Source organism: Diceros bicornis, chromosome 24 (genome assembly GCF_020826845.1).
Source record: "Diceros bicornis minor isolate mBicDic1 chromosome 24, mDicBic1.mat.cur, whole genome shotgun sequence".
NCBI lineage: Eukaryota > Metazoa > Chordata > Mammalia > Perissodactyla > Rhinocerotidae > Diceros > Diceros bicornis.
The window spans coordinates 18943399-18970727 of record NC_080763.1 but is presented as its reverse complement, the minus strand read 5'-3'; the positions used below and the strand labels follow the sequence as shown (position 1 = coordinate 18970727).

General features: G+C 37.1%; 1 pseudogene; it reads right to left on the bottom strand.

Annotated features, from left to right (window-relative positions):
* The window catches only part of LOC131420890 (disintegrin and metalloproteinase domain-containing protein 21-like), a 120103-nt pseudogene that overhangs the window by 48221 nt on the left and 44553 nt on the right, over positions 1 to 27329 (bottom strand).

Genomic DNA, 27329 nt, shown 5'->3' with positions numbered 1-27329 from the left:
AATTAAAAATGGGTCTATGTGTTTAAATTCATTGAACATTTCATGTCTCATCATATTCTTATTATTTCTGTAGAGGATAGAAGGAACTCTTAGATTCACTAACAAGAGGACCTGTATTAATGTGGATTCTAACATTTTATAGATGACCCTGTAACAAATCTTGTTTGCACTTGTATGCCCTTGTTTTAACAGTTTATTGGGCCTTTTCCCAATTGGTTTTGTACTAGATTTTTTGTTAGTGTTGAACAAATAGCATAAAAAGTAACCACTGAAGATACAGTAGGAAGATACAGAACTTTTGTGTCATAGGCACATGTTTTCAACTGATCTATCACCCGCTAAGTATGGGATCTTGGACAAAATCTTAGTCTTTCAGAGATTGATGGTCGACATGTTACAGTCAGAGGTGAAATGTACTTTTCCAGAATTTTGGGATGATCAAAAGAAAGTACCCAAGAAGGGCCTGGATTATTTTAGGCACTTATTACATGCCAGCTGCTATCATTCTCATTATTATTCTTGGGTTGTGCTAAACCTGGGATATTCCAAGTATAATGACTTTGGCATTGTATCTTCATTCTAAAACCGTCACATGAGGAGCCACTGATCACTGATAGATCACTTCTTAAGGCCTCTAGTTATTAATGTCATAGTAGCTCTCCTTTAAAATGACACGAATTGCCTAAGCACAGCTTGTCTATAAAGTACAGGATGGAACTCACTGTCTGATATATGTTCTGTGGCCCACAGAACAAGGAACTGCCGTAACTAGTAAGGTTTGTTCAGGGGCCACACAAGAATCTTAAATGGGAATATAATATGGACCACCATTCTTAAGTCCTTGAGGTAAACATCATCTCTGCAAGTGCCTTACTTACATAGTGCTCCTCCGCTGGGGGAGGAGGCAGTTTAAGGGGGTTCCACTAGGCCTTTGCTGCTATAGTGATCCTTACTCCTTATATCAGGGAACCAGTGAGAGCATTCTGCCAGCTGCTAAGTATATCCATCGATTTTTCAGTGAGGGACTGGGAAAATGACAACAGGCATGTCTGTCAACCCTTTGCACAGGTTATGAGAAGGACTTGTGCCACCAATCTGTTTGTTACCTTGCCTCCATATGTCCCCACACTAATGTAGGACCATGATAGCATTTTGTTTCCCTTGTTATCAATGTCGCCTCAGACTCTGTATCTGACAACACTGGTAAGATCTGAACATCTCCCTTTCTCTAAGATCTGAGTATCATTTGAGCAAGGAGTTAAGGAATGGGTTCCATAACTACATTAATTGTTGCCTTCAGAATCCTTCCTTGAGGGGATCTGGCTTCCACTCCAATCAATGCGTCTGGGTCTGAGAACTGGCTCAGGTCTGGCCATTGGGTGAGGGACCATGATTTTCCATTGTGGCTACTGTGGGAGATCAAAATTTGGCCACCCCAACATATATCCCTTTACCTTGAATATTTTCTCTGATGGTCATTGACCTCCCCCACTAACTGCCTAAAGGAATTTAACTCCGGGTATGGACAGACTGGCAGGGTCCTCGCTAAGCCCATTTTTATCCGAGTTCTGTTTACCAAATATTTACATTTGTAATGGTATCTCCCTCTCTGTACTGGGAAGAGGGGGGGATGAACTTCTCTCTGGAAACTCTTATCAGTACGGAAGTAAAGGACTTAAATCTACATACTCTTGATTCCTGTGATTTCTGTCTCCCTCTTGTCTCCTCCCCCACCCCCAACATCCTCCTTTGTCTTTAGCTGAAGATAGTATTTAAGGTGAGAATCTCTGCCATTTTGTTGGGAAAGTCAGTTTCCCTGGTTTCTGCCATGTATACATGTTATCAAACTTGGTATTATTTTCTCCTGCTAACCTGTCTTTTAATTATTTGGCCAGCCATAAGAACCTTAAGGGAAATGGCGGAGGGGGATTCTCCCTCTTCCCCAACAGTTTTGGCTCCCACCGTGGGGCAAAAATTTCACTGGCTGGACACTGATCGCTCCTGGACGGCTGCAGCAGAGAAGTCCTGGACCCCTGACAAGAGCTGGCAGGAGGTGAGAGTTCTTACCATGTCAGTCTCTCGGATCTCTGCCTGCAGGGTCCAATAGAAGCAAGAGTGATGAGTTTTTTTTCTTTTGAAATGTAGATTAACAGGAGAAAATATTGGTGAAGCTAGCTTCTTGGACTCAGCGACTCTAGGATCTGGTTGAGTACCCATTGGATAATTGATTCGTTTCCTCCCAGAAATAGTGCTTGTCTCTGTCTCTCTTTTTGTCATTTGTCATAAGACACAGGCATCTCTATAAGCCTGTCATCTGGGCTTTTGTCTTGTTCTGTATCTTGAGAGCTTGGCTTTGTGACTTTTCTGGTCTCTGCCATCTGGAGAATGTACATACCTGCGTGCATCCTGGCAGCCAGTCGAGTAGACTGGGGTTCTGAGAAACTCTCTTTGTCTGGCTGTGCCTACTCTCAGGGAAGTTTGTCATAAGGGGTCTCTTTTGTATAAGGGGCCTTTGTCATCTCTCGTGCTTTCTTTTTTTGGGAGTGAATTCTTGGGATCTCTTTTGAGAATGCCTCTTGTGTCCATAGTCAAGCTTGGGATGAGTCACTGTTAAGATTAAGATCCTACTCGTCCGCATGGCCAGATGATGGATCATTTAAATTAGAAAAACTTCTAAATTGGGGAAAAAAATTTTTGAGAGCTCTCACATAATTGTGTTATTGGTACCTAAGAAAAGGCCAGGAAAAAAAAAAAAGAGAACAATTTGAATAGCCTTAAGACCCTGACTCAGGTTACAATTAAATTGAAAAAATGTAAAAGTGTAAGATTATAAAGGTTGGAATGTTTGAGCTAATTATATATAAAAAGGTTACATCAATTTTGCCTGAGTCTGTTTTAAAATGTCTGCTCTTTTTGCCTGATTCTGTTGTGCGAATCGCCATATTCCCACATATATATCCCACATCCCAGATATAATGCAGACATGCAGCCTCTATTCGTCAAATAAACTGATGCCATTTCTATTACGGAACTGGTTAACAGGAATAATAACTTAAACGATGCCTAATTTTATCTAAAGTCTTGTAGGCAATGTAAATAATTATTGGGAACAAGTGACTAAATAGATGTGAAAAAGATAAATGTTGGGTGAACTTTTAACAATAATTATGAGTTGTGGTGTACATAGCTTCCAAATTCTTTTTGGTGACTTAAAACTTGAGAGTTTTGCTAAATTTTATGATAAAAATTCATTGAGTATCTAGATCATTTTCAAATAAGATAAGATATTAGACATTGATTGCTAAACATAGGTTTGTCTACTTTTGGCTTCTTATTACAGGGAACTAAAAGGTGTTTTGGGTCTATTGGTAAACATGTCTTGTGTTTTATTAAAATATTGTACTATAAAATAGCATGTTTCCAGAATTATGAAGTGTTTATAATTTTTCCAAGCCACAGAATGCTAATGTAAAAGAAAGTTTATAATTGCTTACTTAGTTTTTACTTAGAAATTAAGGTTTCTAAGTGTTTAAAATTCTAATATGTGATTAAAGCTACTAAAAAATTAAGAAAAGTATGTTTGTATTCAAGGAAAGTATGAGATGTGTTTTAGCAAAGTAGGTATGAAAATTGGAAATATTTTATTGGTTTGGTTAGGAAAGATAAATTTGTCCCAAAGCACTGGAAGGGAAGAGGCATGGGACAAATGGTAAATGTAAAAAGTAAGTGACAGAAAGTTTGTGAAAGTAAAACCCTGAGGAGTTTTACCATGGTCAAGATGGCTAAGATTAAACTAAATCCAATTAAATAAATAAGTTTTAATGTCAAAAGTAAGCTGGTACAAAATTAAAATTTGTTCGTTTTTCTCTTAAAAGGATAATTTTCTTAAACTTGATAAAGAAGTTATATAAAAGGTTTTTTCTTTACCTTTGAGTAAGTCTACCTAAAAGACAAAAAATATATATGTTTTGTTAAAATAATTTTCTATGTTCAAAAAACTGAGGTCTCTCTATTAAGACTTTTTAGACTGTTAATGCTGTTTGCCCTTGACTATTTATATTTTTGACAAGCTCCCCAGAATTCATATCTTAAATAAAGTCTTTCTTTTGACTTTTTTCTTTGAGAATTTTCAAAGGGCCGTAGGACTTCTCAAAGAAGTTTGCTCTCTTCCTATAAGGAGGAAGATATTAAACTTATTAGGCTTATTCGGTATGTTAAATTGCATGGGAAACATTGCCAAATAAGTGATGATAAACCTTCTTAGGTGGTATTAAGTGGGTAAATGTTATTGATGTAGGTGTTTTGAAATTATATAACATTACTGAAATTCTGATCTGTCCTGGTTATCAGTCATAATTCTGGTTATTATTATTTAAAGTGTTGTATGTCACACAGTTAACCAGATTTCTTTGTCAATTGTCGTTTTGGGGTCTTGTTGTTTACAGACTTATTTCTTTGCTCTGATGCTTTTACAAAATATGTTTCACCTTCAAAAAATTTCCTGGAAAGGACTCTAACATTTACTGTGGAATACGGGTTTCTGACAAACTTTCAGATCATAAAACTGAACTGGGCAAGAAATTACAGAATTCTAACTGAGAAACTGATGACTTTGTGAAACTGCTAAGATTAAGGTCAAGAATTCATTACACAGGACTGAATGAACTGATGAGGATAATTTAATTGTTATGATTTTTCATTTGAAATATTCCTGGTTTTTTTAATGCTTTGTTTTTTCAGGTTTAAGGAAAACTTTTTCTCTTTTCTCCTGAGCTAGCTATGACTTATGGCAATTTGGTAAATTATACCTTTGTAAGCAGAATTAAAACATTTATCTTTTTCTCTCTACCTGATCCCTCCAGAATTTAAAAACTGTTAGTAAGTCAGTATTCTTATTTCATAGCAATATAGTTATTTGTATAAGTTCAATAAGAATCTGTTCTCCTTATAACAGGACAGAATTGGAAACATTGGTTATATTACCAAGACTGTGACTGGAACATCATATTTGCAATATAACCATACAGCTTTTGAGGAATGAAGATTGGACTTCATGGAATAAAGCCACGTGGAAATATTGGCCTGGTACCTTATGTTCCAAGCAGCACTTAATGGATAAGTAAGGAATGTCACTTATCCGGCAGGTACAAGGAACCTCAAAATATTTTGGGAAACCTCGAGAAGAGAGGAATTTACCCAAATCTGTAGGTATTGCAGGTGAAGTCGGATGACAAAATGCTTGGCTTGGCTTTCCTGGCCTCAAGAGGCCTTTAAAGTTCCATCCGAGATTCCTTATAAAAAGGCCCAGCAAAGCAGATTTAAAAGAGCTTATATAATCAGTTGCTATTCTTGCTGCACTTACGTAAATAATTGAATCAAGTTTTATTGAAACTAGACTTATTTTACAAACTACTTAGTCTTAATTTGGCTATCTTTGATAAAAATGAGGGCGATTTTAGAGAGAAAAACTATTTCAGTATAAATTATAGTATACATTTGTGGATATTAGATCCTAGTTTTGTTAATTGTCTTTTGAGGGTTTTGTTTTATATCTACTGACTGGACTGGACCCTAATTTCTTCCAGTCTCCTGAAATATCTGGCTACAGATCTCCAAACTAACGTTTTTGATTTTTTCCATCATTTTCATTTGGAATCACTAAAAACTGAACCTGCCCTTTTTCCTGAAGCCTTGCAAACTAAAGCTGATGGACTTACTAATCTAAGAGATTCATGTCTGCTGCAAAACGGTACCCAAATACCTGGTAACATCATCAGAGACATTTTAAACTGCAAAAGATGCTTTGACGCTGACATCTAGAAATCTTTCTAACTGGCTGTCCTCTGAACTGAAAAACTGGTTTACAATTTGCTCCAACTATTAACTTTGTTTTTCTTTTGTTTCCATAAAAATGCTTCTTATTGAATACTTGATTGCTTGCTTCCACAATATAGGCCTAACTTTGGGAACCCACCTGCATCACCACCTTCTAAAATGAACTTAATTGGACTGATCTATTATCAGGACTAAGAAATGTGTTGAGTGAGATGGAACAATCTGCCAACTCAGCTTCTGGACTATGAAACCTCTTTAAGTTTCAAGAGGACTGTGAAACTTTTAGTTTCAAAGGCGGGACTGTGGGAGATCAAAATTTGGCCACCCCAAAATATATCCCTTTACCTTGATTATTTTCTCTGATGGACATTTGACCTCCCCCACTAACTGCCTAAAGGAATTTAACTCTGCATATGGACAGACTGGTAGGGTTCTCGCTAAGTCCATTCTTATCAAAGTTCTGTTTACCAAATATTTGTAAAAGTATCTCCCTCTCTGTACTGGGAAGGTGGGGGATGGACTCATCTCTGGAAACTCTTATCAGTAAAAGGACTTAAATCTACATACTCTTGATTACTGTGATTTCTGTCTCCTTCCTCTCTCCTCCCCCACCCCCAACATCCTCCTTTATCTTTAGCTGAAGATAGTATTTAAGACGAGAATCTCTGCCATTTTGTTGAGAAAGTCAGTTTCTCCCATGTATACATGTTATCAAACTTGGTATTATTTTCTCCTGCTAACCTGTCTTTTAATTATTTGGCCAGCCATAAGAACCTTAAGAGAAATGGTGGAGGGGGATCCTCCCTATTCCCCAACACTACTAACATCATCCTTTAGATTTTTTTTGCTTACATAAGTCATGCTATACCCTCATTGACTCCCCATCTATCTCCATTATTGAAACATCATATTCTATTAGACATCGTCATGGACCCCTGTGGGTCAAAGGTTACTGGGCTGACATTTCAACCTTGATTAATGTTACATTAACTACAGACGCTTTGCCTTGGATGGTTAAATGCTGCCACCTGGCTCCTGCTATTCTGGAATTCTGTCATCTCCAATGAGACTAGGGAGCCTAGTTCCATAGCAGCATCAACCAAGGTCTACAGAAGATAGCCACTACTGAGCTTCCCAAGGTGACGGTGCCCCTTTCACCAGCACATTCCTTACAGATGTAGTGAAGAGATGCCCTCTGGCCCCTCCCAGGCAACATATCCAGTTGGTGGATTTTCTAGTCTTACACGCTAAATTTATTCTAACATGCCCATGTCTCTGCGCATTAGGCCTGATTTTCATCACACTCTGCCTTTCAGTTGCAGGAGTTGAATGCCTCTTTAAATGGAGGTTTTCTGGGTTTCATAAGATACTCCAACTTGAGAGCTGGCTGATCTGAACATTCAGGGATTCTACAGAAATTAAAAATTGCCATACAATTTCACAATTATCATAGTTACTGTTATTCCAGGACTTTCAAGAGCTAGAGCTCTTACGTAAGCCATTGAATCTCCTTCCACCTGAAACCCACCTGAATGCACCATAGGTGAGAGACTTAGTTAATATAATGGTGCAGGTATTTTCATTAGCCCACTTCCTACCATCCAAGGCTCCTTGTTGCCAAATGGCTATTGAGTGATCCAATTTCAAAATCTCATTCTTAGAGTAGGATCACTTCTAGTACCAACTATCTTAGGTCGGTTTCCTTCTGATGCAAATTCAGAGAAAAAGATTTGAATTCAAGTAGTTAATCTGAGAGGTGCCTCTAGGAAGTACAGGTATAGGAGTGGAGAAATGAAAAAGGGAAGGGAAACAAGGCAATAAAATGTGATAATGAGAAGGCTATTGCTGTGAGCACCTGGGGCTTATTCATGATGCAGATCTCTGAGAAACTGTGTAAACCATGCATTAGAATATTTCAATTTGAGGAGTGAGGAAGTTGGATATTTACCCAGGAACTCCTACCTCTATGGTTGCAGGCGGCTGCTGCTGGGAGCATCGACTCCATAGCACTTGCTGGGTATACTCAGCATTTGCTGAGTATTCTTCCATAGCTATTAAAAAAAAAAAAAAAGCCCTCAGGCAGATAGTCACAGTTAGATGCCTGCATGTACTAGAAAAGTAAGAAACAAGAGGCTAGGAATGAGCCAAAAATCTACTGCTTTGAGATGCCACTATTATAAGTAAAATTTCCTTATGAACTTGATTCTATTTCTGAATTTTCTGTACTGCTCCACTGATCATCTTTCCGATCATTCATTTGCCATGCTGTTTTAATTACAAATGCTTTATTTAAACTACATCTTAATATCAGATAGGGCTATCCTCCCACTCATTATCATCTTCTTCTTCAAGAATTTTCTAGTTCGTTTATATTACTTTTCTTTATAGACTTTATAATCAAATCATCTAGCTCTAAAAAAAGTTATGGATTTTTCTATTGAGATTATGCTGAATTACTATCTTATCTTTGGAAGAACTGGTGTCTTTATGGATTCAGGAAACGCTGTCCAAAAACAACAGATACTTCTCTATTTGAACAAGTTTTTGTTGTACAGGATTTAAATTTCAATGTATATATATTGTAATATTTCTTATTAAAAGTGCTCCTAATGTTTCATATTTGGTGTTGCTATTGTAAGTGGGAATTTCTCTTCCATTAAATCTTGCAAATAGTAATAGTTCATATATACGAAAGCCATATTTTTTAGAGTTAATTTTTCTCATGTTGAATAACTGAATTCATTGCTGTTTGAGTTTACTTTTAATCATTGATTTAATCATTAATTCCCTCGGGGTTTCCATGTATACTTTGACATCAATTGTCAATAAGGAAATTTTTTCTCACTTCTAGCTCTTCTGATTCTCACTATATTATCTTGCCTGATTGCTTTGGAAAATAATTTTTAAATGTTAAATCGTGTTGGAGAGAATGAGCATCTAAGTCTTCTTCCTGTCTTTAGCAAGAATACCTCCACTATTTCCTCCACTGTTTCCACTTTTAGTAAGATACTGGCTTTAGAGCTAAGAAAATATTGACTTTATCATGTTAAAGAAGAATTAGTCAATTGCAATTATGCTGAGGGATTTCACTTCTAAATCAGGAATGGGTATTGAAACTTGTCAAAAACATTTCCAATGTCCCTGAAAGTAATCATATATTTTTTTAATTTTTAGATATTTTAATGTATTGAATTTTACTAATGTTCCGCATAATATCTAACCATCTTTACATATTCAGAATGAAAACTACTTGATCATTCTGTATTATATTGTAATAAGCTGTTGGTTTCAGATTGCTCACTTTATATATAATTTTTGCATATATATTCATAGATTGGACTATATTTCATTTTGTGAAAATTTCAGCAAGGTTAGCTACCAATGTTATATTAACTGTCATTTCATCAAATAAATTGAGGTGTGATGTACATAAAAAAAGAGATTTCAGTTTACAGTTGTCAGTTTTTAAAAAAATGTATACCCATGTAACAACCAATCCAATTGAGATAAAGAATATGTCCATCACCCCAGAAAACTCTCATGCTCATTTTCAAGCAACCTCCCCACCCCTGACCCACACAACCACTGATCTGATTTTTTTCATAAAAGATTGGTTTAGCTGTTCTAGAGGTTCATATAAACGTAGTCATACCACACCATATGTAATCATGTGTGTCTGGCTTCTTCATGCAACATAATGCCTATTAGATTCATCCTTGTGTGTCTCCACATTTGTTCATTGTTATTGCTGTGTAATATTCTATTTTACGGATATACAATGTTTTGTTTAGCATTTCACTTATTGATGAACATTTGAGTTGTCTACACTCTTTGTCCATTATGAATGAAGCTGCAATGAAGATCTTGCATAAGATTCTTACGTATTTGGACATAAGTTCCTAGGAGAGGAATTGCTGAGTCATAGGGTAGGTATGAGTTTAACTTTTAAAAAACTGCCAAACTCTTTCCAAAGCGGTTGTACCATACTACAGTTCCACCAGAAATGTATATGAGTTTCAGTTGCTCCACATCCTCACCCAAACCAACTAATCTTAGGCATGCTAGGGCATGGGAAGCAATATCTCAATCTGGTTGTAATGTGCATTTTCCTGATAAGTAATGACACTATGCATCATTAATATGTTTACTGGACAGTTCCGTATTTTCCTCTATGAAGTGACAGTTCAAGTCTTTTTTGCCCATTGTTGTTTAGGGCTATTTGTCTTAGTGTTATTGAGTTGTGAGAGTTCTTCGTATATTTTAGATACATATTTCTTTGTTCTTATGTGTTTTGCAAATATTTTCTCCCAATTTGTGGCTTGCCTATTCATTTTATGAATGATCTTCTGAAGAGCTGACATTTTTCATTTTGATGAATCCAAATTTATCATTTTTTGTTATCATTAATGCCTATTGCACCCTAAGAAATCTTTGCCTATCCCAAGTTAGCAGTAATATTTGCCTTATTAAAATGTCTAGAAATGTAAACATTTTTGCCTTTACGTTTAATTGTAAGATCCTCCCAAGTTAATTTTTGTGTATGGCAGGGGTAGGAGTCAAGGTTAATTTTTTTTTCATATAAACATCCAGTTTTCCCACCACCATTTGTTATAGACTATATTAAATTATAGAGGTGCTTTCCTCATTGAATTATCTTGGCGCCTGTATTAGTTTTCCATTGGTCCCGTAAAAATTGCCATGTGTTTAATGTCTTAAAACAAGGGAAATTTATTATCTTACAGTTCTGTAGGGCTGTATTCCTTTCGGGAGGCACTAGGGGGGATTTGTTTCCTTGCCTTATCCAGCTTCTAGAGACAACCCACATTCCTTGGCTTGTGGCCCCCTCCTCCATCATCAAAGCCAGCAGCACTGCATCTCTCTGACCATTCCTTTGTAGTCAGCCTCTGACCACAGCCTGGAAAGGTTCTCCTCTTTTAAGAATTCATGTGTTTAGATCGGGCTTAACTGCATAATTCAGGCTAATCACCGCATCTCAAGGCCTTTAACCTTAATCACATATGCAAAGTCCCTTTTGCCATGAAAGGTTACAGAGCCACAGGTTCAGGAAATTAGGACACTAACATCCTGGTGCGGTGGGGAACATTATTCTGCTTACCTTTACAAAAATCAACTGATTTTTTTTTTTTGATTCTTTAAAACATGTTTCTGATTGTGAAAGAAATACATGCAAATTGAAAAGTTTTTAAAAAAGAAAACATAGAAATACGTAAAGACACACATAAACCCCCTTAAAACTCTTACAATAATGCTGTTAACATTTTTGTGCATTTTCTTCTAGCATATACAGCTTTACATTTTGTTTTTTTCATATAGGGTTATGTGGTGAACATTTTCCCATAATTCTTGAGGGCAACAACTGTGTTTATCTTTTTTTAAAAATTATTTTATTGAGGTCACATTGGTTTACAATATTGTGTCAATTTCAGGTGTACATCATTATATTTCACCTTCTGTTTAGACTGCATCATGTTCACCACCAAAAGTCTAGTTTCCATCTATCACTATACATATATGCCCCTTTACCCCTTTTGCCCTCCCCCCACCGCCTTCCCCTCTGGTAACCACTAATCTGTTGTCCTTATCTATGTGTTTGTTTATTTGTTTATCTTCCACATACGAGTGAAATCATAGGGTATTTGTCTTTCTCTGTCTTACTTATTTTGCTTAGCGTAATACCCTCAAGGTCCATCCATCTTGTTGCAAATGGCACGATTTCATCTTTTTTATGGCTGAGTAGTATTGTATTGTATATATACCACATCTTCTTTATCCATTCATCCATTGATGGGCACTTAGGTTGCTTCCAAGTCTTGACCATTGTGAATAATGCTGCAATGACCATAGGAGTGCATATATCTTTTTGAATTAGTGTTTTCATGGTCTTTGGATAAATACCCAGAAGTGGAATAGCTGGATCATATGGTATTTCTATTTTGAATTTTTTGAGAAATCTCCCTACTATTTTCCGTAGTGGCTGCACTAGTTTACATTCCCACCAGTAGTGTATGAGGGTTCCTTTCTCTCCACATCCTCTCCAACACTTGATATTTCTTGTGCTTTTAATAATTGCCATTCTGATGGGTGTGAGGTGATATCTCATTGTAGTTTTGATTTTCATTTCCCTAATAACTAGTGATTTTGAACAGCTTTTCATGTGCCTTTTGGTCACCTGTATATCTTCTTTGAAAAAACGTCTGTTCATATCCTCTGCCCAGTTTTTGACTAGGTTGTTCAGTTTTTTGTTGTTGAGTTGCATGAGTTCTTTATATATTTTGGAAATTAACCCCTTATTGGATATATGATTTGCAAATATTTTCTCCCAACTGGTGGGTTGTCTTTTCGTTCTGTTCACGGTTTCCTCTGCTGTGCAGAAGCCTTTTTGTTTGATGTAGTCCTATTTATTTTTTCTTTCGTTTCCCTTGCCTGAGGAGACACTGTATTCAAAAAGATACTGCTAAGACTGATGTCAAAGAGCATGCTGCCTATATTTTCTTCTAGGAGTTTTACGGTTTCAGGTCATACATTCAAGTCTTTAATTCTTTTTGAGTTAATTTTTGTATAGGGTGCATGATAATGGTCTACTTGCATTCTTTTCCATGTGGCTGTCCAGTTTTCCCAACAGCATTAACTGAAGAGACTTTCCTTTCTCCATTGTATGTTTTGGGCTCCTTTGTCAAAAAGTAGCTGTCCATAGATGTGTGGGTTTTTTTCTAGGCTCTCAATTCTGTTGCATTGATCTGTGTGTCTGTTTTTGTGTCAGTACCATGCTGTTTTGATTACTGTAGCTTGGTAGTATATTTTGAAATCCGGGCGTGTGATACTTCCAGCTTTGTTCTTTTTTCTCAGGATTGCTTTGGCTATTTGAGGTCTTTTTTTTGTTCCACACAAATTAGGATATTTTTTGTTCTATTTCCATGAAAAATGTCATTGGGATTCTGATTCGAATTGCATTGAATCCATAGATTGCATTAGGTAATATGGACATTTTAACTATGTTTACTCTTCCAATCCATGAGCATGGAGTATCTTTCCATTTCTTTGTGTCTTCTTCAGTTTCTTTCAATAATGGCTTATAGTTTTCAGTGTATAGGTCTTTCACCTCCATGGTTAAAATTATTCCTAGGTATTTTATTCTTTTTGTGATGGTAAGTGGGATTGTATTCTTAATTTATCCTCTGCTAGTTTGATTTTAGTGTATTGAAATGTAACAGATTTTTGTATGTCGATTTTGTATCCTGCAACTTTACTGTATTTGCTTACTATTTCTAATAGTTTTTTGGTGGATTCTTTAGAGTTTTCTATATATAGAATCATGTCATCTGCAAATAGTGACAGTTTTACTTCTTCCTTTCCAATTTGGATGGTTTTTGTTTCTTTTTCTTGCCTGACTGCTCTGGCTAGGACTTCCAATACTATGTTGAATAACTGTGGTGAGGGTGGGCATCCTTTTCTTGTTCCTGTTCTTAGAGGAATAGCTTTCAGTTTTTCACCATTGAGTATGATGTTAGCTGTGGGTTTGTCATAAACGGCCTTTTTTATGTTGAGGTATTTTCTTCTATACCCATTTTATTGAGAGTTTTTATCCTAAATGGATGTTGGATCTTGTCAAATGCTTTCTCTGCATCTATTAAGATGATTATGTGATTTTTATTCTTCATTTTGTTATTGAAGCATCCCTGCATCCATGGAATAAATCGCACTTGGTCGTGGTGTATGATCCTTTTAATGTATTGTTGTATTCGATTTGGTAATATTTTGTTGAGGATTTTTGCATCTATGTTCATCGGTGATATTGGCCTATACTTTTCCTTTTTGTGTTGTCCTTGTCTGGATTTGGTATTAGGGTAATTTTGGCCTTGTAGAATGACTTAGGAAGCGTCCCCTCCTCTTCAATTTTTTGAAAGAGTTTCAGAAGGATGGTTATTAAGTCTTCTTTGAATGTTTGCTAGAATTCACTGGGGAAGCCATCTGGCCCTGGACTTTTGTGACTTGGGGAGGTTTTTGATTACTGTTTTGATCTCCTTACTGGTGATCAGTCAATCTGGATTCTCGTTTTCTTCTTAATTCAGTTTTCGAAGGTTGTATGATTCTAAGAATTTATCCATTTCTTCTAGATTATCCAATTTGTGTTGGTATATAGCTTTTTGTGGTATTCTCTTATAATCCTTTGTATTTTTGTGGTGTCTGTTGTAATTTCTCTTCTCTAATTTCTGATTTTATTTATTTGAGCCTTCTGTCTTTTTTCCTTGGGTGAGTCTAGGTAAAGGTTTTTCAATTTTGTTTATCTTTTCAAAGAACTGACTCTTAGTTTCATTGATTTTTTCTTTTTTTTTTTTGTCTCTATTTCATTTCTTGCTGCTCTGATTTTTATTATTTCCTTCCTTCTACTGATTTGGGGCTTCGTTTGTGATTTTCCTAGTTCTTTTGGGTGTATTGTTAGATTATTTATTTGATATTTTTCTTATTTCTTGAGGTAAGCTGTATCGCTCTAAATTTCCCTCTTACTACCACTTTTGCTGCATCTCATAAGTTTTGGTATGTTGTGTTTTCATTTTCATTTGTCTCCCGATATTTTTTTGTTCTCTTTTGATTTCCTTTTTTGTGAGGAAGATCGACCCTGAGCTAACATCCATGCCAATCCTCCTCTTTTTGCTGAGGAAGACTGGCCCTGGGCTAACATCTGTGCCCATCTTCCTCCATTTTATATGCGATGCCACCACAGCATGGCTTGCCAAGTGGTGTGTCAGTGCACGCCGGGATCTGAACTGGCGAACCCCAGGCCGCCACAGCGGAGTGCACACACTTAACCACTTGTGCCACTGGGCCGGCCCCTTCTCAGTTTTCTCTTTATTTATGATTTGTGACTCTGCCCTGATGTTTTGTTTAGTGGTTACCATGATGTTTGTATGAAAGATCTCTCAGAGATGAGATAGTCCCTTTTCTGCTGACAGCATCTTATCTCCATTAGCCGATGCAGGTTCCATCCTCTACCTCTTCTCCTATGTTTTTGTTGTCACAAATTGTCCTTTTTTTTATGTTGTGATTTTGTGACCAAGTTGAAGTGGTTATAGTTATTTTTGATGCTTTCTCTCCTTCTAGCCTTTATGTTTAAAATCTATTCTGATATAGAGTTGCAATTTTCTGATTTTGTCTGTCTATTTATCACCTTGCTCAAAACTTTGTAAACCTTTGCCTTTTTGTTTCAGGTAGAGGGTTCCTTTCAACATTTCTTTTTTTTTTTTTTTTTTTCATTTTTTTATTTTTTGAGGAAGATCAGCCCTGAGCTAACATCTGTGCCGATCTTCCTCAACTTTACGTGGGACACCACCACAGCATGGTCTGACAAGCGATGCATAGTTGCGAGCCCGGGATCTGAACCCGGGCCGCCAGCAGCGGAGCGTGTGCACTTAACCGCTATGCCACAGGGCTGACCCCTCAACATTTCTTGAAAGGCAGATCTAATGATGATGAACTCCCTCAGCTTTTGTTTGTCTGGGAAAGCTTTTATTTTTTCCTTCATAATTGAAATATAACTTTGCTGGATAGAGTATTCTTGGCCAATAGTTTCTGTGTTTCAGTATTTTGAATACTGAATCATTCCACTCTCCCCTAGACTGTAGAGTTTCTGCTGAGAAATCCACTGATACCCTGATGCGTGTTCCTTTGTAAGTTATTTTCCTCTCTCTGGCTGCCCTTAATATTCTTTGTCGTTGACTTTTGACAGTTTTAATATAATATGCCTTGGAGAAGGTCTTTTCATGTTTAGACAATTAGGAGTTCTATTAGCTTCATGTATTTGTATATCCAGTTCCTTCCTCACGTTTAGGATGTTCTCAGCTGTTACTTCTTTGAACAAGCTGTCTTCTCCTTTTTCCCTCTCTTCTCCTTCTGGGATATCTACTAGCCTTATGTTGCTTTTTATAATTGAGTCAGATATTTCTCATAGAATTTCTTCATTTTTTAAAAATCTTAGTTCTCTCTCCTCTTCCACCTGTATCACTCCTAGATTTCTATCTTCGAGCTCACTAATTCTCTCTTCCATATGGTCAGCTCTGTTCTCAATGCTTTCTACTTTATTTTTCATGTCATTAATTGTGTTCTTCATCTCCAGAATTCCTGTTTGTTTTTATTTAGAGTTTCAATCTTTTTGGTAAAGTACTCCTTCTGTTCATTAATTTTATTCCTTAGCTCATTGAACTGTCTTTCTGAGTTTCTTCATGACAGCTATTTTGAATTCTCTGTCAGTTAGACAGCAACCTTCTGTGGCTTCAAGTTTGGTTTTTGGAGAGTTGTCATTTTCTTTATGTTCTGCCCTGTTACTGTAGTTCTTCATGGTACTTGATGAGTTGATCCTCTGCTGGTGAATTTGTGGTAGTAAACCAAATTTCTTATTTGGATAGGGCTTTGGTTACTTTGGCTCAGAGCTGCTTCTGGTTGTATTTGAGAAACTGCACTTTCCACCTCCACTGCCTCTGCTAGAGGTGTCATCAATGTCCTCCTGTGCTGCTTGTGCCTCTGAGGTTGCTGGTGCCTTGCTGCTTACAATGTTGCTGCAGTCTCAAGTGTCACCATTGGGGTCACCAGGCTGCAAGCACTTCTGCTGCTTCTGGGGTTGCCTGGGTCTCCTGTTCTTCCACTGGCTCTCCATGGGCTCTCCACAGGCTCAGGTGCCGCTGCTCCCGAGTTGTCTGGGGGTCCTTGCAGCAGGTGCCAGTGGCGCTAGCTTTACGGGTGCTGCCATTGTTGCCAAGGGCCTGAGGTCTTATATGCAGCCCCTGCTGCTGGTAGAGCCAGTGTCAGGGGTGCTGCCACAGGCAACAGGGTCAGGGGTTCTGCTGTGGTTTCTGAGGCCTCAGGTTGCACTTACCACCCACCTCTGCTGAGGGAGGCGCAGGAGCTAAGCTGTGAAGGTTGTTGCTGCTCTTGCAGCCTCTGGTCCCTGGCACCTGCTGGTTTCTTTGAAACCTCAAGTCAGGGCACCCCTCTCCAGCCAGGAAAATCTGCATTTTGGAAAGCGTTCCTACTGCTGAAAAGACTGGCACCAAGCTGAGGAAAGGGGATGGCTGGGTTACCAGCTCCACTCGGTGTCCTGAAGCCTCAGGATGTGTGCACCACCTGCCACCACTGGGGGCGGTATGGGTCAAGCCATGAGTGAGCGTCATTGCTGCTGTGCAGCCTCTGGTCCCTGGCATGGGTTGCCAATGTGAGGGTCCCCATTTTGGATCGCTGCTGTGGGGCAAGGGGGAGAGGGCTGTTCCCTTAGTTCCATTGCCTCCCAGAGGTCCAGCCCCCCCACCTTCAGATGTATAAATGCACAGATCTCTCTGGCATTCTGGTATGCTGTGCAGGGAGTCCTTTGTTGATCAATGGATGTCCTGGATGTAACTTAGAGGGGAGAGATGAAGGGAATAACTCACTCCGCTATCATGCTGATGTCATTCCTCCTCAATTGATTTTTTGTGTATTGGTTTATTGCTGGACGCTATTTTTTTCAGTTGACCTATTTGACCATTCCTATGACAATATACATTATCTTGATTACTGTGGCTTCATAGTAAGTCTTGATATCAACAATATGTATGCAAGGGATTACAGTGAGCATCTCTGCAAACAATCTACCATAGTGATAATGTAAAAGGTATTACTTATTACATTTAATTTTCCAAATGTTTATTGTGAGGATGTGGAAATACATGGAGTTTTTATATTATACTCATGGCTTGGGCAAAATTTACTTATCAATTCAATAAATTTTAGATAGATAGCTTAGGGTTTCCTAAATAAACAATCATGTTGTCAGTGAACAACAATGAAAACAATCGTTTTACATCTCCTTTCCAATCTCTACATTTTATTTATTTATTTTTCTTGCCATTTTATACTAGCAATTATTCCAGTAAAATGTTCAATAGATGTGGTCAGAGAAGACATCCTTTATGGTTGCCAGTCTTAGAGAGGAAGCATTCAATAATCACCATTCAGTATGAAGACAGCTGTTTGTTTGCTTGTTTTTGTTGGATGCCCTTCATCAAACTGAGAAAGCTCTCTTGTACAGTCTGCCAAATCCTTTTTAAACCATGAAGAGTGCTGAAATTTATGAAACACTTTTAGTGCATTTAAGAATTCCATGTGATTTTTTTCACCTGTCTTTTCACAGCATACTTAGAATTAATATTGTATCACTCCACGCCAATATGCTTTCTTTTAACCACTCCCATCATTTGTGTGATTGTGGCCCTATATTTTACTTCTTCATACTTTATGAACCCTGCAATATGTTATTAATATTTCTTGGAATAATTAGATGTTTTCAAAGAATATTAAACACAAAATAGTCCTATATATTTACTCTTCTGATACACTATTCATTCCTAGTATCATTTCACTTCCTGTTGAAAAAATTCTTTTAGCATATCTTGTAGTACAGGTTTTCAAGTAACAAATTCTTTGTATTTATTTATATAAAAATCTGTTTATATACTATTTTATCCTCAGTTTTATTGAGCTATAACATAGATACAATAAAATTCACTCATTTACAGTATACAGGTCTATGAATTTGGACAACCTGTGCAATCACCACCACAATCAAGATACAGAATATCTTCTTCACCATGAGAAGCTTGTAGTGCCCCTTTTCAGTCAATTCTCCCATCCACTGATGCAGAAAAGCACTGAACTGGGGCCGGCCCCGTGGCTTAGCAGTTAAGTGCGTGCGCTCTGCTACTGGCAGCCTGGGTTCAGATCCCGGGCACGCGCCGACGCTCTGCTTCTCCGGCCACGCTGAGGCTGCGTCCCACATACAGCAACTAGAAGGAGGTGCAACTATGACATACAACTATCTACTGGGCCTTTGGGGAAAACAGAAAGGAGGAGGATTGGCAATAGATGTTAGCTCAGAGCTGGTCTTCCTCAGCAACAAGAGGAGGATTAGCATGGATGTTAGCTCAGGGTTGATCTTCCTCACAAAAAAAAAAAAAAAGAAAAGCACCGATCTGTTTCTAGTAACTGTAGATTAGTTTTGCCTGTTCTAGAATTTCACACAAATGGAATCCTACAAATTTATCATTTTGTGTCTGACTTCTTTCAGTCAACATACAAATTTTTAGATTCATCCATGTTGTTGCAAACATCCATAGTTTAATTCACTTTTTTCCAAGGTTTTCTCTAGAAATCTTCATTGTCATCATGAGTTCAATAAAAGAAGAAGGGCATAGCTATCATTATCCACTTTTTATAAGTTCAGAACTGGAGACAGAAAGTTGAAACGTCAAAACTTAAATTTGTTTCATTTTTAGAAACCAAGCTCTACTAATCCTGATAATTTTATGCACATTAGTCATTTTCACCCTTAGGACAAATTCCTAGAATTGTAATAAGAAGTACATTTTAAGGCTTTTGATCTGTGTTGCCAGGTTGATATTGTATGGGAGGAAGAGATTTTCCTCTACCTGTCTAGGGTCTTCTGACTGGTCTAAAAATTAAATTGACATGAGATAGAATAACAAGAGAAAATCAAACAAAATTTAATAACATGGGAGAAACCCATGTATACATGGGAGTATACATGGGAGAAACCCAGGAAAACTGAGTAACTCACCAAAATGGCTGAAGCACCACCTTAAATATCATCTTCAGCTAAAGACAAAAGAGGATGTTGGGGGTAGTGGTTTGGGACTTCAAAGGGGAGGAAGGCACTTCACATGGAGATAGAAAAGCAAATGTTTCGTAAATGAATGTTTTCCAAGCTTTATAGAGACAATGGGGCAGGGAGAGAACTCTGATCAAATTGGCCTTGCTAGGTTCCTCCCTGTCTACCACACCACCCAGTTCATGTTATACTATAGTTATATGTGGTGATCACTCCTTCCTGGAATAGGCCTTCTATCTTAAATTCTTTCAGGCAGTTGGAGGGAAGATCAAAGTATCTTCCTGAGTGTTTTGTTCTTAAAATATTCAAGTCAAAGAGACACATTTTGGGGTGGTAAATTCTGTTCCCCTACAATATATACAGCCAAGTCATATTTCTTGAGTGGTATATGACAGGGCTGTGTTCCTAACACCCTTACCTATAACGGGGACTCTTCTAAACCTTTGCAAATTTAATAAGTGAAACAAACCTCATCATTTTAAATCTCACTAAAAATTATGAATGAACATTTATCTTATGTATACGTCTCATCTATGTTTCTTCTTAAGCAAATTTCTTGTTCATGTCGTTTCTCATTATTCTATAAGATCATTTGTCTTTTCTATTGATTTGTTGGAACCTTTCACATAAGGGACTCCTTTGGTGTTTAAGTTGATTTACATTGCTTGTTATGAAAATGGCCCATTTACTTTAAAGAGCTATTGTATTTACAACTGAAGAGAATTCAACCTAAAAGTATTTGATTTTAACACAATAGCACTAATTAGACTTCTGGTTTAAAAAATAAGGGCGAACTTATTTCTCTTGGGGAACTTTTCCCTTTAGCTTCTGCCTCTTAAGTTACCAGGATTTGTGTTCTTTGAATGGAACTACTGCTTTGCTGTGGCCATGGCAACACATCTTAGCTGCCGTGAGCAGCACACACCTTGACAAAATATTTTTTAGCAAGTGGCTTTTAGATAGAATTCATTACCCAATGTATTCATGGAGAGTCTAGAAGAATTAATGGGTGGCAGACCCGTAGTTGTATAATAATAACAACAGTAATACAAATAGTGAAGTTAATCGTTACTATTTATTGATCACTTACTGTATTACAGCCACCATGCTAAATGCTTTATATTATTTCATTTGATCTTCACTGTAATACTAGGTCACAGATGTTGTTATTATCTCTATTTTATACATGAAGAAACTGAGACCAAAAAGCTAGGTGGCTTGCCCTGGGCTGCTCAGTTGATAAGCAGTGGAGCTGGACTTTGTTGCCGATGCTCTACTGTCCGAGTCTTACAGGCTTATTACAGAATGACATTGAGGCATATGCTCACTTCAACAGTGGTAACATGTATGGCAAATATCTTGACTGTCAACGCTTGAGTCAGCACTACTAGACTAAGACAAAACTAGGATCAATGGGCCACAGCAAGTCTTCCTCTTATAAAAAGTCAGAGTTATGATGCTTTATTGGATTCAAGGAGCCAAAACTGTAGCTGCCCCACCTCTATGGAAAACAGTGTGGAGATTCCTCAAAAAATTAAAAATAGAAATACCTTATTACCTAACTATCCTACTTCTAGGTATTTACCCAAAGAACTTGAAATGAACAATCCAAAGAGGCTTATGCACCCCTATGTTCATTGCAGCATTATTCACTATAGCCAAGAAGTGGAAGCAGCCCAAGTGTCCCTCGACTGATGAATGGATAAAGAAGATGTGGTATAGACACAATGGAATACTACTCGGCCATAAAAAAAGACAAAATCGTCCCATTTGCAACAACATGGATGGACGTTGAGGGTATTACGTTAAGTGAAATAAGCCAGGCAGAGAAAGACAAACACTGTATGACTTCACTCATATGTGGAAAATAAACTAACACACGGACAGAGACAAAGAACGGTTTGGTAGTTACTGGGAGAAGAGAGTTGGGGGGGGTGGGCACAAGGGGTGAGGGAGCGCATTTATATGGTGACTGACAAACACTAATGTACAAGTGGAATCTCACAATGTTATAAACTAGTATGGCATCAATAAAAAAAATGTAGCTGCCCCAATATATTATACCTTACACTTCTCTTGATGACCATAGAATTGGAATAGAGTCTCTGATCAGGAAAAGATGGAGTTATAAGGCTTCTTATGTACTAGGACAGAATTACCACACTTTCCCCCTAGGGATTTTGAGGTATAATTGACAAATAAAATTGTATATATATATAAGCATATATATGAAGTGTACAACATGGTGATCTGATATATGTATATGTTGTGAAATGATTACCACAATCAAGTTAATTAAGACATCCATCACCTCACATGGTTACTTTTTGTGTGTGAGTTTGTATATGGTAAGAATGCTTAAGATCTACTCTGTTAGCAAATTTCAAGTATGCAATACAGTATTATTAGCTATAGTGATCCTTCTGCACATTTAGATCCCCAGAACTTACCTGTATTGTAACTGAAAGTTTGTATCCTTTGACCAACACCTCTCAATTTAGCCACCCCTCAGCCCATGGCAACCACCATTGTACTCTCAGTTTCTGTGAATTTGACTTCTTTTTTCATTCTACATATGAGTGAGATCATACAATACTTGACTTTTTCTGGCTTGTTTCACTTAGCATAGTGTCCTCCAGATTCATCCATGTTGTCACAAGTTGCAAGACTTCCTTCTTTTTTATGGCTGAATTAAATATACATATATATAATAATGTGATGTATATATATAGATATCACATTTTATCTATCCATTCATTGATGGACACTTAGGTTGTTTCCATATCTTGGCTATTGTAAATAATGCTGTAGTAAACACGGGGGTGCAGATATCTCTTTGAGATACTGATTCCATTTCCTCCAAATATATATCCAGAAGTGAGATTATAGGATCATGTGATAGTTCTATTTTAATTTTTTGAGGAATATACATACTGTTTTCCATAATACCTGTACCAGTTTACATTCCCACCAACAGAGCACAAGGATTCTCTTTTCTCCACATACATGCCAACACTTGTTATCACTTGTCTTGTTAACAGCTGTTCTAACAGGCCTGAGGTGATATCTCTTTGTAGTTTTGTTTTGCATTTCTCTGATGATTGGTGATATTGAGCACCTTTTCATATACCCATTGGCCATTTGTATGACTTATTTGGGAAAAAATGTCTTTTCAGATCCTTTGCATATTTTTAAATCATGCAATTAGCCCTGAGCTGACATCTGTGCCAATATTCTTCTATTTTGTATGTGGGTTGCCGCCTCAGCATGGCTGACAAGTGGTATAGGTCCACGTCTGGGATCTGAACCTGCGACCTGGGGCTGCAGAAGCGGAGAATGCCAAACTTAACCACTAGGCCACAGGGCTGGCCCCAGATTTTTTTTTTTGCTGTTGAGTTGTATGAGTTCCTTATATATTTTTGATATTAATCCCTCATCAGATATATAGTTTGCAAATATTTTTTTCCATTCTGTAGAGTACCTTTCAATTTTGTTCATTGTTCCCTTTGCTGTGCAGATCTTTTTGGTTTAATGTAGACCCAATTGTCTATTTTTGCTTTTGTTGCTTGTGCTTTTGGTGTCAGATTCAATAAAATCATTGCCCAGATCAATGTCAACAAGCTTTTCCTCTATATTTTTTTCTAGGAATTTTACAGTTTCAAGTATTACATTTAATTCTTTAATCCACTTCAAGTAAGTTTTTGTCTATGGTGTAAGACAAGGGTCAAATTTCATGCTTTTGCATGTGATTTTCTAGTTTTCTCAATACTGTTTATTGAAGAGACTATCCTTTCTCCACTGTGTTTTTTCTTTGCACCCTTGTGAAAGACTAGTTGACTGTACGTGCATGGATTTATTTCTGGTGTTTCTGTTCTGTTCTACTGGTCTATGTTTCTGTTTTTATGTCAGTACCATCTGTTTTGATTACTATAGTTTGTAATACAGTTTGAAATGTGGAAGTATGATGCTTCCAGTTTTGTTCTTCTTTATCAAGATTGCTTTGGCTATTCAGAGTTGTCTGTGGTTCCACACAAATTTTATGATTGTTTATTCTGTTTCTGTGAAAAATGCCATTGGAATTTTGATAGGGATTTCATTGAATCTGTAGATTGCTTTGAGTAGTATGGACACTTTAATTATATTAATTCTTCCCATCCATAAGTATGGGATATTTTTGCATTTACTTGTGTCCTCTTCAATTTCTTTCATCAATGTCTTATAGGTTTCAGTGTACAGATCTTTCATCTGCTTGGTTAAATGTATTCCTAAGTAATTGATTTGTTTCTGAAGCTATTGTAAATGGGATTATTTTCTTAATTTTTCTCTCAGAAAGTTCATGTTAGTGCATAGAAATGCAACTGATTTGGTGTATAGAAACACATTGATTTTGTATCCTTCAACTTTACTGAATTTGTTTATTAGTTCTAACTTTTTTTTGGTGTAGTCTTTAGGGTTTTCTATATATAAGTTCATGTCATCTGCAAGCAGAGACAATTTTACTTTGTCCTTTCTAATTTGGATGCCTTTTATTTCTTTTTCTTGCCTGATTGCTCTGGCTACAACCTCCAGTACTATGTTGAACAGAAGTGGCAAGAGTGGGCAGCCTGTCTTGTGTCTGATCTTAGAGGGAAAGTATTAGCCTTTTACCATTGAGTGTGATGTTAGCTGTGGGCTTGTCATATATGGTATTTATTATGTTGAGATACATTCCTTCTATACCTAATTTTTTGAGGTTTTTTTAATCATGAAAGGATGTTGAATTTTGCAAGTGCTTTTCCTGCATCTATTGAGATGATATGATTTTTTTTTTTTTTTTGGTTAGGAAGATCGGCCCTGAGCTAACATCTGCCAATCCTCCTTTTTTTTTTCCTGAAGAAAACTGGCCCTGGGCTAACATACATGCCCATCTTCCTCCACTTTATATGGGATGCCACCACAGCACGGCTTGAACAAGTGGTGCATTGGTGCATACCCGGGATCTGAACCAACAAACCCCGGGCCGCTGGAGCGGAGTGCGCACACTTAACTGCTTGTGCCACCGGGCCGGCGTGAGATGATATGATTTTTATCCCTCATTCTGTTAATATGGTGTATCACATCAGTATTTCTAGTTTCCTTTCATACAAACAAAATAGAGATAGAAAAACGATAGAGAAAATCAATGAAACCAAAAGTTGGGTGTTCAAAAAGATCAACAAAATTGACAATCCTTCAGCTACATGGACTAAGAAAAAAGAGAGAAGACTCAAATTGCTAAAACCAGATATGAATGTGGGGACATTACTATTGATTCTACAGAAAGAAAAAGGAGTATAAAAGAGTACCATGAACAACTGTACATCAACAAATTGGGTAACCTAGGTGAAATGGATACATTCCTAGAGACGCAAAACCTATCGAGACTAAATCATGAAGAAACAGAAAAATCCGAATAGACCTATAACTAGTAAGGAAATTGGCTCAATAATAAAAAATCTCCTGACAAAGAAAAGCCCTAGACCTGAAGGCTTCACGCATGAATTCTACTAAACATTTAAAGTACAACCAATACCAATCCTTCTTAAACTTTTCCAAAAAGTTAAAGAGGAGGGAACACTTCCTAATTCATTGTATAAGGCCAGCATTACCTGATAACAAAGCCAGACAAAGGCTACTACAAAAAAGAAAACTACAGACCTACATCCTTATGAACATACATGCAAAAGTCCTCAACAAAATACTAGCAAACTGAATTCAGAAGCATATTAAAAAGAATTATACACCATAATCAAGTGAGATTTATTCCTGGAACGTAAGAATGGTTCAATATGCAAAAATCGATCAAAGTAATACTCCACATTAGCATAATGAAGGGGAAAAAACCACACAATCATTTCAACTGATGCAGAAAAAGCATTTGACAAAATTCAAAACCTTTCATGAAATACATTCAACAACTAGGAAAAGGAGGGAACTACCTCAATATAACAAAAGCCATATATGAAAAACCCATGGCAAACATAAAACTCAATGCTGAAAGACTGAAACTTTCCTTTAAGATCAGGAGTGAACAGGATGCCTGCTTTTACCACTTCTATTCAACATAGTACTGGGAGTTCTAGCCAGAGCAATTTGGCAAGAAAAAGAAATTAAAGGCATCCAAAATAGTAAAGGAGAAGTAAAATTATCTTTGTTTTCCGATGACAAGATCTTACATGTAGAAAACCCTAAAGATCCCATAAAATATCTGGTAGAACTAATAAATGAATTCAGCAGAGTAGAAAGATACAAAGTCAACCCACAAAAATCAGTTGCACTTCTATACACTAACAATGAACAAACTGAAAAGGAAATTACAAAAACAATTCCATTTACAGAAGCATCAAAAAGAATAAAATATTTAGGAATTAACTTAACCAAGGAAGTGAAAGACTTGTAAAATGAAAACTATAAAACGTTGCTGAGAGAAATAAAAAGACATAAATAAACGGAAAGACATTCTGTACATGGATTCGATGACTTAATATTGTTAAAATGTCATTACTGGGGCCAGCCCAGCGGCCTAGCGGTTAAGTTCAGTGTGCTCCGCTTCAGTGGCCCGGGTTCAGTTCCTAGGCGCAGACCTACACCGCTTGTCGGCGGCCATGCTGTGGTGGGGTCCCACATACAAAATAGAGGAAGATTGGCAACAGATGTTAGCTCAGGGTGACTCTTCCTCACCCAAAAAGAGGAAGATTTGTGACAAATGTTAGCTCAGGGTAAATTTTTATCAAAAAAAAAATGTCAGTACTACCCAAAGTGACCTACAGAGTCGATGCAATTTCTATCTAAATCCAGTGATGTTTTTTGTAAAAATAAAAAAACCCATCCCAACAATGGATGAATGGACCAAGAAGATGTGGTAATACACACACACACACACACACACACACACACACACACACAATGGAATGGAATTCTACTTAGCCATAAAAAAGATGAAATCTTGCCATTTGCGACAACATGGACGGACATTGAGAGTACTATGTTAAGTGAAATAAGTCAGATGGAGAAAGACAATTACCGTACAATTTCACTCATATGTGGAAGATAAACAAACAAACAAACACATAAATACAGAGAACAGATTGGTAGTTATCAGAAGGGAAGGGAGTAGGGGGAGGGCAAAAGAGGTAAAGGGGCACATGTGTATGGTGATGGATGACAACCAGACTTTTGGTGGTGAACACAATGCAGTCTATACAGACGTTGAAATATAATGATGTACACCTGAAATTTACATAATGTTATAAACCAATGTTACCTCAATCAAAATAAAAGAAAACCTCATCCTAAAATTCACACGATATCTCAAGGGGCTCCAAATAATCAAAACAATCTTGAAAAAGAAGAACAAAACTGGATGACTCACACTTCCTGATTTCAATACTTACTACAAAGCTACATTAACAAAAACAGTGTGGTATTAGCATAAAGACAGATATAGAGATTAATAGAATAGGCTAGAGAGCCAAGAAATAAACTCTCACTTATATGGTCAATTGATTTTTCACAAGGTGCCCAGATTATTCAATTGGGAAAGGACAGTCTTTTCTACAAATGGTACTGGGAAAACTGAACATCCACATGCAAATGAATGAAGTCGGACCCTTACCTAACATCATATACGAAAAATAACTCAAAATGGATTGCAGACCTAAATGTAAGTCCTAAAATAATAAATTTCTTAGTAGAAAACGTAAGAAAAAAGCTTCATGAGATTGGATTTGGCAATGATTTCTTGGCTATGATGTCAAAGGCACAGATATGAGAAGAAAAAATAGACAAAATAGACTTCATTGAA